The sequence below is a fragment of the Mus caroli genome, unplaced genomic scaffold (genome assembly GCF_978045245.1).
Source record: "Mus caroli unplaced genomic scaffold, Mus_caroli_1 scaffold_18, whole genome shotgun sequence".
NCBI classification, from domain to species: Eukaryota; Metazoa; Chordata; class Mammalia; order Rodentia; family Muridae; genus Mus; species Mus caroli.
The window spans coordinates 59,858,442-59,879,991 of NW_028227273.1; the positions used below are offsets into that span (position 1 = coordinate 59,858,442).

Sequence of the window (21,550 nt, forward strand, 5' to 3'; positions counted from 1 at the left end):
TCTGGAGATCTATGTTGTAAACTGTGTAGGTAACCCAGCCCAACCACCTGCTTTGGACATTACTACCTTTCAGACCGGTGACTCATGTGACCAGAGCAGAGGGCACCACCAGCCCATCCACAAGTTCCCCAAGTTTCCCCCGAACTGCCTGTCGGTTACGAAGTCGATGTTCATGGCCCCCGACTGCTCCTGCAGGGTTCGGATCTCAGAGCTGATGATGCTGAGATCGCTCTGAAAAGCTCCCAGCATCTGTTCCATGCGCTGTGGGGAGGGCAGGAAACATTGTGGGCATGACTCCAGATTGACGGGGAACGGGGACAGGTGTGCCATCCAAGTCTCTGTGCAAATCCCTGGTACCCAGCAACCCAGGAGGATGGGAGATCATCACTTGTCCAAGGGGGACAAAAAATACTGATAAGAAGAAGAAGAAGAAGAAGAAGAAGAAGAAGAAGAAGAAGAAGAAGAAGAAGAAGAAGAGGAAGAGGAAGAGGAAGAGGAAGAGGAAGAGGAAGAGGAAGAGGAAGAGGAAGAGGAAGAGGAAGAGGAAGAGGAGGAGGAGGAGGGGGAAGGAGGAGGAGGAAGAGGAGGCGGTGGCGGCAATTAGGTCAGATATGGGGCTACAGGTGAGGGCCACCCACCTCCAGGACAGCGTCACAGGCCGTGATCTGATTGTGTAGAGATGCTATGTTTTCACTCTCTTGGATATCTGACCCACAAAAGTCAAGGGCTTCACCCTGAACATAGAGCTCTGCCGATCTGCAGTACCTGCCCCCAGGTCCCCCCCCAAAGTGACAGAAGCCTGAGAGTGACGACATCCCCATGAGGACTACCTGCATCACAGGCCCCCAAGAGCCCATGCCAAAGGCAGCCATCTTTCCCTGCGCATGTGAGGCTGGAGGATACAGTCCCTGATTGACTTCCTCTCAATCCCCTGCAGCTCCAGCTCCACCTGCTTTGAATAGTGTCTAAGATCCACACCCTGGAGGAAAGGACAACCAGAACAGACTCGGTGACTGGCTAGAGGGCAGCCACAAAGCTGAGGGGACCCCAAGAGGAAGGGAGGGTGGGGAGATCAACGCAGTGGAGAGCCTCACCATTTAGAGAGCCTCCTTCACTAACTCGTCCTCCAGATTTGCCTGGATGTGAACTGGAAACAAGGCTACATTTAGTGTCCCCTGCCACACCTCCCTCTGCCCACACTGGGCACACGCACACCACACCAATCTCCCCTTCCCTCCCAGCCCCCACCCTCTCCAGTTATAGGCACAGCTGCTTTGCCCGGTGGGACTTCCTGCTGTTTATGCTCCTCATGGTCTACTCAACCACAGATGGAAAATATTAATTGGGGATTTCCAAAGAGTGGCTTGTAAGATCTAAAATGTGTGGCATTTTGAGGAGCTAGAGAACCTCTCACCGGGCCTTGGATCTGAAACATATTTGCTCTGTTAATCTATGGTATGTGCTGTGGCTGCCTCTCAGTCACTCAGTCTTAGCTGTCTGCGTATGTATGTTCAACCAGGCTGTATTCTTACTTAATAATAGTCCCACAGAGCAAAAAGTGAAGCTGCGATTTTATTACAGTGTATTGCTGTGACTATTCGACTCGTACTGTTCATTTCTTACTAAGCCTAAATTAGAAATTAAGCCTTCTCAACTCATGGATTAAACTTTATATGTACATTAAGAAAAAAGCCAGGCGGGTGGTGGTGGTGCACGCCTTTAATCTCAGCACTTGGGAGGCAGAGACAGGCAGATTTCTGAGTTCGAGGCCAGCCTGGTCTACAGAGTGAGTTCCAGGACAGCCAGGGCTACAGAGAAACCCTGTCTTGAAAAAAATCCAAAAAAAAAAAAAAATTAAAAATAAAAACACACAAAAAAACACAAAAAAGAAAAGAAACCATAGAGGGTCATCTACTGGGGTCATGTAATATATTCCTAAAGAATAAAGGGGTCTCCTTTGCCCCCACCCCATGTCAGCACTTACCATCCACTTCATCCAGGATGAATTCATCAGAGGTGATATCCAACTCTCCAAGTTGTAGGGGCTCTTGGAGTGCAGAACCTCCCTGCTGAAGAGGGACAGGGTAATGAATGTGGGATACAAAAAGAGACGTTGGAAACAAAACATAACCGGATATCCTTAATCCTCCAAGTGAGGTGAGGGGTGCTTTTGGCAGGGGTGCCATAGTAAGTGGGTCAAAGGTTCTGATGCATTCAAATCTACATTCTTGGGCTACTGAGAAAATCAGGCAATTCATGGAGTTGCTGGAGTTGTTCAAATGAGAAAAAACTAGGATTAGTCAAACTTGCCTTTGAATTTAGGACCTCATTCTCCAGCTATCCCAGGTGATCCCTGAAAGATATTTTCTTTATATTCATTTCAAATGCTATCCCAAAAGTACCCTATCCCCTCCCCATGCCCTGCTCTCCTACCCACCCACTCCCACTTCTTGGCCCTGGCATTCCCCTGTACTGGGGCTTATAAAGTTTGCAATACCAAGGGGCCTCTCTTCCCAGTGACGGCCGACTAGGCCATCTTGTGCTACATATGCAGCTAGAGACACCAGCTCTGAGGGTACTGGTTAGTTTATATTGTTGTTCCACATATAGGGTTGCAGAACCCTTCAGCTCCTTGGGTGCTTGTGGTCCATCTTACAGATGATTGTGAGCATGCACTTCTGTATTTTCCAGGCACTGGCATAGCCTCACACGAGACAGCTATATCAGGGTCCTTTCAGCAAAACCTTGTTGGCATATGCAATAGTGTCTGGGTTTGGTAGCTGATTATGGGATGGATCCCGGCTGGGGTAGTCTCTGGATAGTCCATCCTTCGTCTTAGCTCCAAACTTTGTCTCTGTAACTCCTTTCATGGGTATTTTGTACCCTATTCTAAGGAGGAATTAAGTATCCACACATTGGTCTTCCCTCTTCTTGATTTTCTTGTGTTTTGCAAATTGTATCTTGGGTATTCTAAGTTTCTGGGCTAATATCCACTTCTCAGTGAGTGCATATCTAATGACTTCTTTTGTGATTGGGTTACCTCACTGTACTGGCTAGTTTGGTGTCAACTTGACACAGCTGGAGTTATCACAGAGAAAGGAGCTTCAGTTGAGGAAATGCCTCCATGAGATACAACTGAAAGACATTTTCTCAATTAGTGATCAATGGGGAAAGGCCCCTTGTCGGTGGGATCATCTCTGGGCTGGTAATCTTGAGTTCTATAAGAGAGCAAGCTGAGCAAGCCAGGAGAAGCAAGCCAGTAAAGAACATTCCTTGAAGGCCTCTGCATCAGCTCCTGCTTCCTGACCTGTTTGAGTTCCAGTCCTGACTTCCTTGGTGATAAACAGCAGTATGGAATTGTAAGCTGAATAAACTCTTTCCTTCCCAACTTGCTTCTTGGTCATGATGTTTGTGCAGGAATAGAAACCCTGACTAAGACCACTTGGTACCAGCATAATGGGGTATTCCTGTGACAACCTGACCATGTTTTGGGGAGGACTGTGGAAGGACTTTGGAACTTTAGGTTTGAAGATCCATTCGTTGTTAAGAGCTCTGTCAGATGTTGTGTAGGAGCTTGGAAGATAATGTTGAGAACAGTGCAGCAGATGGAGGTCTGGCTTGTGAAATTTCAGAGGGAAAATTAAAGACTCTTTGTGGGGGCCATTGCTGTTTTGATTGTGAAGATTCTGTAGTTCTGGTTAGCTGGGGCTGAAGAATCAGCTGTGATTAACAAGATACCAGAACTACTAAAGCAAAAACTTTGCATTACTGGGACTATTGATGGTGGTTAGCTGGAGCTAAGAAATTAGCAGTGATTAAGAAGAGACCAGCATTGTTGAGGTGACATCTTCTGGGAAGTGTTTTCTGAAACTACAAAGAGGCTGTGTTCCAGAGATAGCCAAGGTTATACTCCTGCTGCAGTGGGACTTGGTAATGTGTAAGGGTCACCCAGGTGGTACTGGTTTTGAAGGCATGAATGGGTCACACAGAGCAGCTGAGGCTCAGCACTGTGAGAGGCCATGGAAGGCCATTGGTGAAGGTGCAGCCTCAGTTGCAATTGACGGCCCAGGACTGAAGGGGTCATGCAGTGTTTTGGAGATGCCAGTACAATGAGATGGCCACCAAGAGCAGCAGCAACAGTGGAGTACAGGCATCTGGAGCCTAGAGGATGATGTGTGTGCTACAAAGGCCATGGCTGGAAAAGTGACTCAAGCCCTTGGAGGAGCCCAGAAGATCATTGAGTTGGATCCCAGACATTGGATGGTTGGAGATTGATTTTTGCTTTTGATTGTGACTGTGCCCTGATATTTTCCCTCTTGATTGAAGAAACTATATTAGTGGAGCCCACAGTTAAGAGACTTTTAATTGTAAAAAGATTTTGGATTTTAAAAGAGATGGATATTTTAAAGAGATTGTAATTTTAAGAATATGTAAAGACTGTGGGACATTTAAAGTTATTTAGATGTTGGGGATGAATAAGAATGTAAGGGTTGAGGCTTACTAGTGATGTGTTTGTGTGTCAAGTTGACAAGGGGTCAATTGTACTGGCTAGTTTTGTGTCAACTTGACACAGCTGGAGTTATCACAGAGAAAGGAGCTTCAGTTGAGGAAATGCCTCCATGAAATACAACTGAAAGACATTTTCTCAATTAATGATCAAGGGGGAAAGGTCTCTTGTGGGTGGGACCATCTCTGGGCTGGTAATCTTGAGTTCTATAAGAGAGCAAGCTGAGCAAGCCAGGAGAAGCAAGCCAGTAAAGAACATTGCTTCATGGCCTTTGCATCAGCTCCTGCTTCCTGACCTGTTTGAGTTCCAGTCCTGACTTCCTTGGTGATAAACAGCAGTATGGAAGTGTAAGCTGAATAAACTCTTTCCTCCCCAACTTGCTTCTTGGTCATGATGTTTGTGCAGGAATAGAAACCCTGACTAAGACACTCACTAAGGATGATATCCTCCAGATACATCCATTTGAACAAGAATTTCATAAATTCATTGTTTTTAATAGCTGAGTAGTACTCCATTGTGTAAATGTACCACATTTTCTGTATCCATTTCTCTGTTGAGGGACATCTGGGTTCTTTCCATCTTCTGGCTATTATAACTTCCCTGAGGGAGTTCAAGAAGCTAAAATCGCCAGCTCACATAGTGTTTACCCACGTGTCTGGTGCACCACTTAACATACTTCCCAGCCTGGAAGGTGTCAGCGAAAAGCAGTATACCATCTACATCGCTCCTGGGGGTGGGGCATTCATGGTGAGCATCTGCTGATGGTAACAGAGAGCCAGGGTGGTGACCCGTCTCAGCCTCTGCTCTGTCCCTCTGGGGGCTCCTGTTGGGCCACAACCCCTCTGGTTTTCAGGATTTTTTATTCCTTCCTCTCCATGCCCCCTTTTCCTCTTTTCTCTTTCCTCTTTTAACTTCCCTCTCCTTGCTCTCTCTCTCCCCCTCCCTAGACACTGAACAGCTCACTGACCTTGGAGTTTGTGAAGGAGAAGTTCTGGAAGGTGCCCAGGCCCTTAGAGATCTGCTATGCCCCCACAAAGGACCCAAAATGGCATCACAAGGGGACAGCCGGAATATGGGGACCACAAGGTGTCTCTGTGTCCCAGCTCAGCCTGCCAGCTTCATCTCCCAAAGACCCCAGCCAGACAGCAAGAGGACAATGGAGGACAAATGGCTTTTATACAAAGTATCTATATTGAATTAGTCTATATTAGACAGCACGGGCCCTGTGCCCACTACTCTCTTTTCTATGGACCCTAGCTTCCCACCCTGCTGTTAATAGGCAGGGTGGACAAGACCCCCTCCCCGCCCTCCTCCCAACAACAAATTTGCTTATTTCTTCTTTCAAACCTGCAGTTCTCTGTTTGTGTCTCTCAGTGGGAGGGGGCTATAGAGATGGCCCAGCAGCTAAGAGAACTGGCCTCTCATGCAGAGGACCCATTTGATTCCTAGCATCCACAAGGTAGCTTGCCACCATCTGTAACTCCAGTGCCAGGGTGTTGGGTGCCCTTTTCTGACCTCTGCAGTCTCCAGGAACACGTGGTACACTGACTGGTGCAGGCAAAACAACCAAACACGCAGAATTAAAATAATAAGCTGGGTGAGTGGATGCACACTTTTAATCCCTGTGCTCGGGAGGTGGAGGCAGGTGGATCTCTGTAAGTTTGAGGGCAGCCTGGTCTACAGAGTGAGTTCCAGGCCAGGCAAGACCACGTAGTGAGACCCTGCCTTTAAAAACAACAACCAAGGGCTGGAGAGATGGCTCAGCAGTTGAGAGCACTGACTGCTCTTAACTGACTGCTGAGTTCAAATCCCAGCAACCACATTATGGCTCATAACCATCTGTAATGGGAACCGATGCCTTCTTCTGGTGTGTCTGTAGACAGCCACAGTACACTCACATAAAAATATATAAATCTTAAAAATAAAAAAATAAACATAAAAATAAAACCCCCGCCAGGCGGTGGTGGCACATGCCTTTAGTCATAGCACTTGGGAGGCAGAGGCAAGTGGATTCTGAGTTTGAGGCCAGCCTGGTCTACAAAGATAGTTCCACGACAGCCAGGGCTATACAGAGAAACCCTGTCTCGAAAAACCAAAACAACAACAACAGCAACAACAACAACAACAACAACAAAAAAAACCAACCAACAAACAAAAACTGAAAGACCACAGTGGGAAGACCCCCACTCAAGTCCCAAGATGGCATGCACACCCAAGGTATCACGAGAGACCGTCTTGATGTAAACACACGAGGTAGTTTAATGACAGAGCTCCAGACCAACACATGTCTCACACAGGAGACAGAGGATTCGGTCAAGAGGGTCAGAAGCTAGGGGTTTATATACAAAAAAGATGGGGTCAGGGGAAGAATTGGCACGGTTACACACAACTGGACAGTTTAAACATCAGCAAATTACACGTGTAGAGCGAGGTAACAGCTGAAATAGTCTGGATGTCCTTGTATGCCTCTCTCCTATCTTTATGGCTAGCCAGTTCGTGGAATGACTTAACAGCAACAGCCTTTGTTCTTTGCCCTTGGCCCAAAAAGCCCTCCTAACTAGCAAGCCGAGTGAGTCATGGACCTTGAATTTAATTTTCTTTAAAGACCACTTTTAATTGGGAAGGAAAGCTTCAAACTCACAGGAGATCCGGGCTGTAAATAGAAGTTCATACCAGAGGTTACCTCCTCTGTGACTCCCTCCCCCTCTTAAAAAATACAAATGAGAGGGAGGAGCCAGCCATTGTAACAAATTCCTGTAATCCCCAGCTCTGATTGGCAGAGCCAGAAGGATTGCCACTGAAACCAACCTGGTCTATGTGATGAATTCCAAGCTGGCCTGGACTAATTAAACCTGATCCAAAAGTAAACACCTGAAGAAAAGGGAAGTAGTGAAGTGAGAGGATGGGGGTCCTTTGGGAGGGCAGGAGGAGTCCAGTGCTTATTCTGCACAAACCCAATGGCAGATCCCGCTAGCCTGCGGAATGGGCAGGGTAATGTCTCCAAGGTAAAGTTTGTCTGGCCACTGAGAGGACAAAGCCAGGAAGCTTGAAGGGAAAGATTCTCACCACTGCTGGTGTCAGAAATGACAGGGAATGGGGCTGTGAGAACCAGTCGCCACCTCAGTCTGCAATCCCAGACAAGTCTAGGGTTGCCTGGAGAGGCTTTCAGCAAAATGAACAACCCCTCTCCCTCCCACTGCACACCCATCCTGTCCAGTATCCCTACCCCCTTACATTCGGCAGTGCCAGGGCCTCAAGATGCTGCAGGCTGGATGGCCTCTCCTGTGTTTTCCTGTGTGATCCCTGGTACTGTCAGTTACAGCCCACCCACAGTCCCCATGAATATAGCAGATGACCTGGCAAAGTGCCACCAAGGCCCCACAGAGGTCAAAATGCTCTCTCACCCCTCCATGAAGCCCCATTCTGCAGCATCCCTCCTGGACCCCCCCCCATCTTCTTTTTAAAAGATTTATTTTATGTGAGTACACTGTAGCTGTCTTCAGACACACCAGAAGAGGGTATTGTATCCCATTACAGATGGCTATGAGCTACCATCTCTTGTTGCAGTTGCAGGGAATTGTACTCATGACCTCTAGAAGAGCAGTCAGTGCTCTTAACTGCTGAGCCATCTCTCCGGCCCCTTGATTTGTTTTGTTTTGTTTTTTAGATAGGGTTACTCTATGTTGCCCTGGCTGCCTAGACTCTACTACACAGACCACGCTAGCTCTGAACTCTCAGAGCTCTACCTCCTGAGGGCCCCCATTCCCTTAATTTTGAGCCCGGGATGCACAGGTGGAGCAACCCAGTGGGCGTTGCCCCAGGAGATTTGAGGTAGAGAAGGAAGGAAGCCTGGAGAGACATGGGGGGAAGGACCCTTTAAGCAGAGAATGAACACTCCTGCTCACAGGCTTCTGTCTGGATTGCTGCCTGGCTCCCTCTCTCACTCCAATACTTCTCGGGTTTCCCCCTCTCCCTCCCTGCCTCTGTGTAACTATGTACTTCATAGACATGGCTTCCTACCTTGCAGGCATGTGTGGGCCTGCCCCAGGTCTCCCTGGCTAAGTGTCTCCCACCTCTGCCAACCAGGCCTTCCTCAGTGCTGGGAGGAGGAACATTTGAGTGGGGCGCTAGTTGTCCACTCACCAACCCCAGATAGGGTATTTTCTCCCGACATCCTCTTCAGACGAGGTAGTGAAAGAGGAAAATTACTGACCACCTGAACTCTTCACCCCAGAGTCCTACCCCTCCCATCTGGAGATTGTTCCCGGAACACTCCTGAACTCTTCACCCCAGAGTACATTCCTGAACTCTTCAACTCAGAGTTTGACCCCCTCCCAATTGAGGACTGTTCCAGGAACATTTTTGAGATAAAGGCTTCCTGGAACAACCTCAAGAACATTTTTGAGATAAGAGAACAACCTCAGAATGTTCCAATAGATCGGGTACATTGCCAAATATAGGACACGACCCCTTGGTTACGGAAAGCCCCTTGGAAAGCCCCTTGGAAAAACCCTTGGCAAAACCCCTTAGTGACGCAAACTTGTACTTTTCCTACCCTGCTCCCCCCTTGGCTTTTTCCTATATAAGCCTGTGAAAAATTTGGGTCGGGGTCGATTCTCCTCTACACCATGCTTGGTGTATGAGTTTCGCCCCCAGAGCTCTGGTTCATGTGCTTGCTTGTTGTTGCTTTATTAAATCTTCCTTCCTATATTCTGAGTTCGGTCTCAGTGTCTTCTTGGGTTCGCGGCTGTCCCGAGACTTGAGTGAGGGTCTCCCTTCGGGGGTCTTTCATTTGGGGGCTCGTCCGGGATTTGCGCGACCACCCAGAAGTCCTAGACCCACTTGAAGGTAAGATTTTCTGTTCTGTCTTGGTCTGGTGTCTGTGTTCTGTTTCTGGAGGCCAGGAAGGTCTCGATCTGTAGGCCTTTGAGAGGCCATCTGAATCTGTATCTGGTGCGATCGCAGTTTCGGTTTTGCGTGACGCTCTGTGCTCAGTACGAGCACCTGAGACCGCGCTCCGGGAGGGAGCGCGGGGTGGATAGGGATAGACGTGTCCGGTGTCCACCGTCCGCTCGCCCTGGGAGACGTCCCAGGAGGAACAGGGGAGGACCGGGGACGCCTGGTGGACCCCTCTGAAGGCCAAGAGACCATCACTTTGGTGGAAGGTCTAAATCGGCCGGCCTTGGAGAGGCCATCTGATTCTGTAAGTTGCCTGTGGTCGACGCGAAGTCTCCGCTGTTTTTGGTTTCTTTTTTGTCTCAGTCTCGTGTCTGCTCTTGTTGTGTCTGCTATTATTCTAGAAATGGGACAATCTGCCTCCTCTCCCCTGTCTCTAACCCTGGAGCATTGGAGAGAGGTGAGGGTCAGAGCTCACAACCAGTCGGTGGAGGTTAGAAAAGGTCCTTGGCAGACCTTCTGCACCTCCGAGTGGCCGACATTTGGAGTAGGCTGGCCACCAGAAGGTGCTTTTGACTTGTCACTAATCGCCGCCGTCAGGCAAATTGTTTTCCAGGAAGAAGGAGGTCACCCTGATCAGATCCCCTACATTGTGACCTGGCAGAATCTTGTTCAGTTCCCACCTCCGTGGGTCAAGCCGTGGATCCCAAATCCTTCGAAACTGACGGTCGCGGTTGTCCAGTCCGATGCAGCTGAAAAATCCAGTCCCTCAGCACCCCCCAAGATTTATCCAGAGGTTGACGACCTCCTCTGGATGGACTCCCAACCTCCCCCTTACCCCCTGCCCCAGCAGCCGCCTGCGGCCGCCCCGCCACAGGGACCAATAGCGAGAGGGGCTCAGGGACCGGCGGGGGGGACTAGGAGCCGCTGAGGCCGAAGCCCTGGGGAGGAAGGGGGGCCGGATTCAACAGTCGCTTTGCCACTTAGAGCACATGTGGGAGGGCCAGCGCCAGGACCTAATGATCTCATTCCTTTGCAGTACTGGCCTTTTTCCTCTTCTGATTTATATAATTGGAAAACTAACCACTCTCCTTTCTCAGAAAACCCCTCTGGGCTTATTGGGCTCCTTGAATCACTTATGTTCTCCCATCAACCCACTTGGGATGATTGCCAGCAACTTTTGCAGGTCCTCTTCACCACGGAGGAGAGAGAAAGGATCCTGCTGGAAGCCAGGAAGAATGTCCTGGGACAAGATGGGACCCCCACTAATCTCCCCAATCTTATAAATGAATCCTTCCCCTTGACTCGTCCTAATTGGGACTACAACACTGCGGAAGGTAGGGAGCGTCTCACGGTCTACCACCGGACTCTAGTGGCGGGGCTCAAAGGGGCCGCACGGCGACCTACTAATTTGGCCAAGGTAAGAGAGGTCCTTCAGGGTCCAGTGGAGCCGCCCTCTGTTTTCTTAGAACGACTAATGGAGGCTTACAGGAGGTATACACCGTTTGATCCCTCTTCAGAGGGTCAAAAAGCAGCCGTGGCTATGGCTTTCATTGGTCAGTCCGCCTCTGATATCAAGAAAAGGTTACAGAGACTAGAAGGGCTCCAAGATTATACTTTACAAGACTTAGTAAAAGAAGCTGAGAAAGTGTATCACAAGAGAGAGACAGAGGAAGAGAAGCAAGAGAGAGAAAAGAGAGAGCTCGAAGCGAGAGAAAATCGGCGTGATCGCCGCCAAGAGAGAAACTTAACTAGGATTTTGGCCATAGTAGTAGGTGAAAAAAGGGCAGAAAAAGAACAGTCAGGGTACCTGTGCAACAGGGCGAGAAGACCTCCAGGAGAACAGAAACTTCCACTTGAAAGAGACCAGTGTGCATACTGTAAAGAGAAAGGACATTGGGCCAGAAATTGCCCCAAAAGGAAGCCAAGAGGACCCAAGGTGTTGACTATGAAGGAAGACTAGGGGAGTCGGGGCTCGGACCCCCTCCCTGAGCCTAGGGTAACACTTTCTGTGGAGGGGACTCCTGTTAATTTTTTAATAGACACAGGAGCAGAACATTCAGTCTTGACTAAACCGTTAGGACAATTAGGAAGTAGGAAGACTATGGTAATAGGAGCTACTGGCAGTAAATTTTACCCCTGGACTACTAAGAGAGTTTTGGAAATAGGAAAAAATCAAGTAACTCACTCTTTTCTTGTGATTCCTGAGTGCCCTGCGCCCCTTCTGGGACGAGACTTGTTGACCAAACTTAAAGCTCAAGTCCAGTTCACCTCAAAGGGACCAGAAGTTACCTGGGGAGAGACCCCTATAGCGTGTTTAGTTTTAAATTTAGAAGAAGAGTATCGCCTCCATGAGCAGGGTCCCAAACAATTGCCAGACCCTGAATGGCTATCCGCTTTTTCTGGAGTCTGGGCTGAGCAGGCAGGGATGGGATTAGCTAAACAAGTACCACCGGTCGTGGTAGAGTTAAAAGCCGATGCCTCCCCCGTCTCGGTCAGACAATACCCTATGAGTAAGGAAGCTAAAGAAGGCATCCGGCCACATATTCAGAGACTGATAGAGCAAGGAATTCTAGTGCCTTGCCAATCCCCTTGGAACACACCTCTCCTGCCAGTACGAAAGCCTGGGACTAATGATTATCGACCAGTGCAAGATTTAAGAGAAGTTAACAAGAGGGTGCAGGATATTCACCCTACCGTTCCAAATCCTTACAACCTACTAAGTTCCCTCCCGCCAGAGCGGACTTGGTACACTGTCCTGGACTTAAAAGATGCCTTTTTCTGCCTTCGATTACACCCTAATAGCCAGCCACTATTCGCTTTTGAGTGGAGGGACCCAGAAGGAGGATATACAGGCCAGCTAACCTGGACGAGGTTGCCCCAAGGATTCAAGAACTCCCCTACTCTTTTTGATGAAGCACTCCACCGTGACCTTGCGCCTTTTAGAGCGCAAAACCCTCAGATTTCTCTCTTGCAGTATGTAGATGACTTACTGGTTGCAGCCCCAACTCAGGAACTGTGCCTTGAAGGAACCAAGAAGCTCCTGAATGAACTGGGTGAGTTGGGGTACCGGGTATCGGCCAAGAAAGCTCAGCTATGTCGCACCGAGGTGACCTACCTAGGATACACCCTCCGAGAAGGAAAGCAGTGGCTCACCGAGGCGAGAAAAAAGACTGTGATGCTGATCCCAACCCCTACCACCCCGCGCCAAGTACGTGAGTTTCTGGGAACGGCGGGCTTTTGCAGACTCTGGATACCAGGGTTCGCAACACTGGCGGCCCCTCTATATCCACTTACTAAAGAAAAAGTCCCATTCACCTGGACTGAGGAACACCAAAAAGCCTTTGACAGCATAAAGTCAGCCCTGCTTGCAGCCCCCGCTCTGGCCTTGCCAGATTTGACTAAGCCTTTTACCCTATATGTTGATGAGCGGGCTGGAGTAGCCCGCGGGGTTTTGACTCAGACTCTGGGGCCCTGGAAGCGGCCAGTGGCCTACCTATCTAAAAAGCTTGACCCAGTCGCCAGCGGTTGGCCCTCCTGCCTGAAAGCCATTGCTGCAGTAGCCCTGCTCGTTAAAGACGCTGACAAGCTTACTCTGGGTCAGCATGTGACTATAATCGCCCCCCATGCTCTGGAGAGTATTGTACGACAGCCCCCTGACCGATGGATGACTAATGCCCGGATGACCCATTACCAGAGTTTGTTGCTAAATGATCGAGTAACTTTTGCTCCACCTGCCATCCTCAATCCTGCCACCCTCCTCCCCTTGGCGGATGACTCCACTCCTGTACATCAATGTGCTGATGTCCTGGCTGAAGAAACTGGAACGAGGAGGGATCTGACTGATCAGCCTTGGCCAGGTGTGCCTGCCTGGTACACAGATGGTAGCAGCTTTGTGGTGGAAGGAAAAAGAAGAGCAGGAGCGGCAGTGGTAGATGGAAAACAGGTAATTTGGGCAAGTGGTCTTCCAGAAGGAACTTCGGCTCAGAAGGCTGAACTCCTGGCGCTAACCCAAGCCCTGCGGCAGTGAGTGAGACCAGGAGTTAGAGTCAGGGAGACCAGATCTAGTACAAGACCAGGCTATGGCTTCTTCACGTCACCTTGGAATTGTCATTATATTTCCAAGGGTAACATCCTCTTCCCTAGACTCCTGGACCAATGGAACAGCTCAAGAAACAGAAAAGGAAACCACATTTTTTAGTTTAAATGAGCAAATAATTGGTCCCTGGGCAATGTTCCACCCCCTACCCCCACCCCCCACCCCTGCCCTCTATCTGAGGAATTTAACACTTTAGACTTGTGTGGTGAATGGATCAGATTCCCTGAGATTTTCCCAACAAGGTCATTATAAGGAGATAATTGTCTCTGCATCTCCATGACAACCGCTTCAATCAAGTCCTAATCTATTTACCTCTCTAGAGGCAACAAGACCTGGGAGAATGGAGCTTAAAAATGAGGTGGACTGAAGTCTCCTGCAACAGCCAACGTTATTCAGAGCATCAGACAATTTATACTCTGAGGGTTAAGCAGAGCCACACCGGTAAAGTGTCCAAGCACAAGGAGAGGCCACATGCAGCAGACACGTGTTTTTCCACAGAGTCATATAAGCAAATATCAATAGCCAGCTGTAATGAATAATCTGAAGTAAGCTCACTCCTATCTGATACGCCTGGGATGAGCTTCAAAACACATTCCAAGAACAACTCTACGTTTTGAGGAAACAGAACTTGTTTTCTTGCAATTTTCTCACAAGCACTCAGAAGTCTCCTCACATGGCTCCATTATCTGACCATGTCCTGACACTAGTTCTCTACTGACCCACCCAACGACTTTGCTCAGAAGCAAGGTGCACATTAGCACCTCCACCTAACAATCCCACTGCCTGTGTCGGTCCATCCTGCCCCTGGACTTCATAAACCTGCTGTGCTCCATAAGGATGGAAGCCCAGAGGGCAGCACCTCCAACTGTTCTAGAGGCTTCTAAATTAAAAGAAGAACAGAGAAGGTGTCCTAGCAAAAGGGGGGGGAGGCAGAGATGGGAAGAAGCTAAGAGAGTGTGGTGGAGAAAGTGAAGGGGGTTAAGAGAAAAGGGCGCTGAGGAAGGCTCACTACAGTCAACATGGCGCTCCATCCTGTAATCCTAGTGCTCCACAGGTGGGTGCAGGAGGATCAGAAGTTCAAGGTCATCCTTGGCCACACACTGAGTTCCAGGTACATGAAGCCCTGTGTCAGAAAGAAAATTCTCAGTATCAAAAACAAAAACAGGGCTGGGGAGATGGCTCAGTGGGTAAGAACACTGACTGCTCTTTCAAAGGTCCTCAGTTCAAATCCCAGCAACCACATGGTGGCTCACAACAACTGATAATGAGATTGATGCCCTCTTCTGAAGTGTCTGAAGACAGCTACAGTGTACTTACATATATAAAATAAATAAATCTTAAAAAAACAAAACCCCAACCATCTGTAATGGGATCCATGTCCTCTTCTAGTGTATCTGAAGACAGTAATAGTGTATTCATATACATTAAATAAATAGATGTTAAAAACAAACAAATACTTTAGGAGGAAGCATAGTTGGTGGGGCTTGCCCACTTTTTCTCCAGTTACATCTACCTAAAATGTAGTTTGGCTAAGAAAGAGATTCTGCCAGAGGTAGTGGCTCACACTTTTAATTTCAGGGCTCTGGAGGCAGAGGCAAGCAGGTGGCTGTTAGCTAAGGCCAGCCTAGTGAGTTCCAGCCAAGTTACAGAGTAAGACCCTGTATCAACCAAAACGAAACAGTTACCACACCAAGCAGTTTGATCCAGGAATCCACACTTCCCAGAAGAACCTTCTGTAGGTCCAGAGGCTAGCTCTGAGCAAACTTGCCCAGCCATCCCCTCCACCAGGCCTGGCACTGAGGAGGGAGCCCCTGTTTTCACCCTGGTAGGGGGTCAGTTCCCTTAGGGAAGTCACTGGCTTAGGCAACAGATGCCACTTTGTTCCCATCACAGGCCACATAGGACCTCAGTACTTGCATCAACTTGACCCACAGTTAACCCTTTGAAGCCCGGCAACATTTCCCCATGATCCCTTAGAGGGTGATGGGTGACAGATCTAAAGGGGATCCAACACTTTTAGAGGACAAAGGTGGTGGACAGGTCACCCCAGGTTCACCCATGTGGTTTCTTTCCACAGAGTCTCCTGGGTAACCCTGGCTAGCTTGTGCCACACAAAATACACAGTTCACACTTCAAGAGGGAATAGGCGATAGCTTAGTGTAGAGCCAAATGTGAATGACTACTGATTTAGGTGACCCCAAATTGCCTCTTCCAAAACAGAAACAGTTTTATGAAGCTTTCGTAGGAGCAGAACAAAGACAGCCTTAAATCAAGACACTTTTCAAAAACATTGAGATAGAAATGGCTATAGCAAAATGGTGGAGACCTCTCACGGGCCTCGGATGATATTTGCTGACATTGTTAGCTTTTGGGTTAGTAGAAGCTAATGGTCTTTTACATACACACACACACACACACACACACACACACACACACACACACTAGTCATTGATGTTAGTTCCCTATAAATGAATTATTATTAATATAAATGTAATTAGTGAATTAATCTGGTGGCTGTATTTATTTAATCTTAGCTAACCCCCAATAACCACACAGAAAAACCAAGATATATTTCAAGCTGCACCTCACTAGCCAGGCAGTTAAATGATCTAGAATAACCCCTAGGCTACTCTGGCTGCCTCCCAGCTCCATCCCACAATACTTGCATATTGTTCTTGATGTGGCTCTTTGGGCTTCAGATGCCTCTGTTCGTGGTATCTTCTCAGACCTTCTTGTCCTCGTGCACACCTCAATTTCGCCCACTCCCACTCCCATTTCCTCACTCTGGTTGGCCTTTTTCTCTCTTCTGCCCAGCCATTGCATGGTCAGCATTTATTGACAAGGCAAAGAATAAATGGTAAAGATTGTTTACACAAACTTGACACAGGAGATTCCTGGTATAAGCATTGCAATGCCATGTCCAGACTGAAACATGAATATGAGGCCAGAGAAATCAGCATTTGAATAACACAAGGGTAAACTTTGCACAGAAGGTACAAAATCATTATGCCTACATTTATCTTTTTTTGTCTATTAAAAGGCTCTTTTTTCTCTTAATAGTACACCATATACAATAATAATTGTGAAGATTACCAGATATGGTGTACAGTATAATGTCTAGTCCATAAGTATTTGACAGTTTGGAGAAAGGATTCTACTATCTATCCTATGTTGGTGAGTTAGAGGTTTGTTCCTAATCATTTTTTTTTTAATTTTTAATATTTTTATTACATATTTTCCTCAATTACATTTCCAATGCTATCCCAAAAGTCCCCCATAGCGCCCCCCACTTCCCTACCCACCCATTCCCATTCTTTTGGCCCTGGCATTCCCCTATATTGGGGCATATAAAGTTTGCAAGTCCAATGGGCCTCTCTTTCCATTGATGGCCGACTAGGTCATCTTTCGATACATATGCAGCTAGAGACAAGAGCTCCGGGGTTCTGGTTAGTACATCATGTTGTTCCAACAATAGGGTTGCAGATCCCTTTAGCTCCTTGGGTACTTTCTCTAGCTTCTCCATTGGGAGCCCTGTGATACATCCAATAGCTGACTGTGAACATCCACTCCTGTGTTTGCTAGGCCCCCCTAATCATTTTTTATCCTCACTTTTATTGCCATCATAAAAACATCATAGACCTAAAAATATCTTCTTAAATTCTAAACAACTTAGGCATCATTGTAAGGCTGTAACTATTCAGTCTTTAACCACATCAGTGACCTGAGGAGGAATAAATATTATCTGAGTATACAGGAAGTACAGACACACAACCTCCAAAACTCTAGGAATGATAGAGAGGCAGGCTGTCTAACAGTCACCCAGAATTGTCTCTATAATGTTGCAGCATCCATCTTTAGCCTTCTGAATCAGTACACATGGCAGACTCTTGGCTAAGCAGGAAATATGAAGGACTTGCATACCTCGTCTTGGCAGAGTTTGGCAGTCAACTTCCCTGCATCCATTTGTCCTTTCTGGACAGCATTTTGTCTGTAGATGAAGTTAGGATGTTATCTTTGCCCAGTGGCTAGCTTGCCATAACTGAAGCATTGAAGTGACTCCATGAGGAGGTTATTCAGTGCTCAACATCTCCTGTCAAGTGGAATGGGGGTACTGTCAGGAGCAGACCTGTCCCATTGTCAAAAAGATTTTTGTTTGTTTGCTTGCTTTTCGAGACAGGGTTTCTCTTGCGTAGCCCTGGCTGCCCTGGACCCACTCTGTAGACCAGGCTGGCCTTGAACTCAGAAATCTGCCTGCCTCTGCCTCCCAAGTGCTGGGATACAAATGGCTGCCATAGGTTCATATATTGAAGTCTTCATCAAGGAATAGCACTACTTGACAAGGGAGTAGGAGGTTTGTCAGTGTTAGGATTGAAGCAGGAGAAGGGATGAAAAGAAAAAGGATTATGTAGGCATCAATATTTTCAAACCTACTTTGACAAATATTCAGCCTCTTCTTTTGCCCACCACCCAGAAGAGGTAGTGGAAGAGAAAAGTTATTAGGATACTGGGGAAGTGTACCTGTTTTACAATGGCTCTTTTGGGGCAAGCTCAGTCTTCTCTGTCAGCAGTTCAGTCCCATGGCAAATGCCAAATACGAATCAACAGCTGCAGTCCAGTCTTCTCATCAGGCAGACACCATGCCTGAACCAGCAACTTTGGATCAATCCTGAAGAAACCAGAAGGCTCACCAACCAAGGAGCTGCAGAAACCTCAGGAGCAGTTCTCTGGAGAGTTTCTCTCAATGGTGGCATTACCACAAGTAGATCTCAACAACTATGTAAGACAAACAAATACATGCATGCCATTAACGAAGAATAGCAAGGCGGAGCAAACCAGACCTAAGCTCAGTGCTCATCCCCGACTGTGTGGTGTCATATTTATACTCCTTCATAGGTCCTTTTACGAGTCTACTTCAGCAAAACATTCTTTCACCTGTGTGCTCCAGCAATCCATCATTTGACATAACTGACTTTCCAAAGAAACTAGAAGTTCCATGTCAGGACTATAAAGGAATGACAGGATAAGAGGGGAGATTGTTAATCTGCTTTCAGAGTAAAGAGCATCAGCTACTGGTCTCAAATATTTTATACTGGTTTGGATTTTTGTACATTGAGAGAAATTTAAGCTTATATTTGCTACAACATAACATATACATTTTTCAACTCTTGTTTAAAGTATTGTACCTATGCAACTCATTGTAAAATGTAATGTTAAGTTCCAGTCCTTGAAAGAAACTATTGCAAACAGTTCAAGATAATTAGGAGATGCAAGTGGGTAGTCAGATAATCAAACGTATGGACATGTTAGGAACTAGTGATGTTAATTACAGAAATAAGCTTTCTTTAGCCTCTTTTAGATGTTTCCTAAGTTGAACAGATAGTGGATAGCAAGAAACAAGCTACACTTGCCTATTCTGATACACTGTAGATACATAACTGGCCTTCTCAGACATCTACAGGATATGGCATTCAAAAAATGTTTTTCAACACCATGCTTTCCATAACAGTGAGATATAACTGCTCCTGGCAGTGCCTCCATTCTACTTCAAGGAAGATGAGCGGCATTGAAGACCTCCATATGAAGTTCACTTCAAATGTGGCACCGGCCAAAAATATGCCCTTACTTCAACTGCAGACTGCATGCTGTCCTAACACGGGACAAGCAGAACACAGACGAAGTGGACTGGTGAGCTTGCCAAGACAAGTTGGGGAAGTCCCTCAATATTCCTGCTTCACATAAAAGTCCACCATATACTAGGCCAGTAGGCAAAGATGGATGCCCCAGCACTGCAGGAGAATCTTGAGTGACTGTCCAGGCAGCCAGCGATCTCTGCCATTCCCATAGCTTTGGAAGGAAGCTGCTTGCTCTGCACTTCCTGGTTTCTCGGGGAATATTTATCCTTCTCAGGTCACTGATGGGGGGAAGAATGCATAGTCACAGTCTCACAGTAAGCTTAGGCTGTTCAGGACTCAAGAAAACGATTTGGGTCTAGGAAGATATTTATAGGTGGATTATATCAAGTTATGATTGAAAGGGAATTAGGGAAAGAACTTTGGACTCATGAGATAGATAGGACTCTGTATTTATAACATAGATAATTTCTTAATGGTTGACAAATACAAATGAACCAGACATTATGAATGTAATTCTTATATTTTACATTAAGAATTAATTAAGCCGGGCAGTGGTGGCCCACGCTTTCAATTCCAGGTACTCGGGAGCAGAGGCAGACAGATTTCTCAGTTCGAGGCCAGCCTGGTCTACAGAGTAAATTCCAGGACAGCCAGTGCAGCACAGAGAAATCCTGTCTCAAAAAAAGTAATTAATTAAAGTTATTAATTTTAAAATTATTTTTAATGAATTAAATGAGGTATTAATAATAATTCTTATTAAATAATTAATAACTTAATTAAATTCTTAACTTTTTAAAATTAAGTTTCTTTTTTTTAAAGATTTATTTATTTATTTTAGGTATATGAGTACACTGTTGTTGTTTTGTCTTCAGACACACCAGAAGAGGGTGTCAAATCACATTACAGATGGTTGTGAGACACCATGTGGTTGCTGGGAATTGAATTCAGGACCTTTGGAAAAGCCAGCCGTACTCTTAGGCACTGAGCTTTCTCCCCAGCCCTAAAAGTAAGTTTTGATACTTGTTCTTATTGTATATAGTTGATGATGTCAGTGAAAGAGCTGTTTATAGGACTAAGAGGGGTAATGTTTTTTTGTTTTTTTAAAGATGTATTTATTTATTATATGTAAGTACACTGTAGCTGTCTTCAGATACTCCAGAAGAGGGAGTCAGATCTCGTTACGGATGGTTGTGAGCCACCATGTGGTTGCTGGGATTTGAACTCCGGACCTTCGGAAGAGCAGTCGGGTGCTCTTACCCACTGAGCCATCTCTCCAGCCCGAGGGGTAATGTTGAAGTAATGTTGTGGTACACTGTGTGAAGATGAGTCTCTGTCCTACCTTGCTTAAATAAAGCACCTTCTGAGTGGTAAAATAAAAACCCTATGTCCTGTAGCAAAGGAGAGTAGAAGGCAGGATTCTTGTCAGAGCGAGGAACTCAGGGAAGAGGGAAGCATGGGGGATTTGCCACACGGGCTCATAGAAAGTGGTATGTGTGAAACTGAGGAGAGGTGACCAGCCACGTGGCAGAAATTAGAATAGTATGAATGGGATAACTGAATTATGAGATAGCTGGGAACAGGCCTAGCATAAAGCGTAGGCATTCAAAAATAAATGTAAGTCTGCCGTCATTATTCAGAGCAAGGGAAGACAAGCAGGAATCTCCGACAGATAACAGGAGCAGGAGCAAGCAGACACAGAGCAAGCCTTTCCTTCTTCCATGTCTTCATGTAGGCTTCCAGCAGAAGGTGTGGCCCATTTCAGAAAGGGGGATGGGGGGGTTCCTGCTCAAATATTCTGGATTACAGGTGTGTCTTCCTACCTCAAAGGAAAGGATCAGAAATTGACCTTCCCCCTTTAAATTAAGCAAAAACGCCTCACAGATGGTGTCCTCTATTTTGAGGTTTTAGTTGATTCCACATGTAGCTGACATCAAAGAACCAACACCATGGTCCCTGTCTGAGTTCTGGAACTGCTCTGTTTGGGGCTTTGCAGTTCCTTTTAGCACTCATGGCTCTGGCTCCTGCCTCCCCTCTTATAGGGAGTTTTCTTCCCACGGATGAAAAGGCACGTAAAGTTCTTCGGGATGTAAGTTTGATGAGAGCAGAGCGACCTGAGACCTGAGATTCCCAGAGAAGTGCAGACAGGAAGGAGGCTCTGGGGCAGCTCAGCAGCCTGCATCCCCTTTACCCTCAGCTCTGTGGGCTCAGACGCTGTCACCTTTGTTTCTTCCACCAGGCGGCGCTGTTGCCCAAGAATGTGATGCTTCTCTTTCATCTTCAACAGGTGAGACCCTGGAGGGTCTGCAGTAGGAGGGAAGATGGAAAAGGAGACACCTTTCTCTGCAGGAACGCTCCGGATGTTGGGATGTCATGGTCTGTTACAAATTAGCATTCAAACATCTAATTGGAGTTTAT

At 46.9% G+C, this 21,550-nt stretch overlaps 1 pseudogene; it reads right to left on the reverse strand.

Annotated features, from left to right (window-relative positions):
• Positions 1 to 82: 82 nt before the first annotated feature.
• On the reverse strand, positions 83 to 1,435 carry LOC147000449 (vacuolar protein sorting-associated protein 52 homolog; annotated as a pseudogene).
• Positions 1,436 to 21,550: the final 20,115 nt, after the last annotated feature.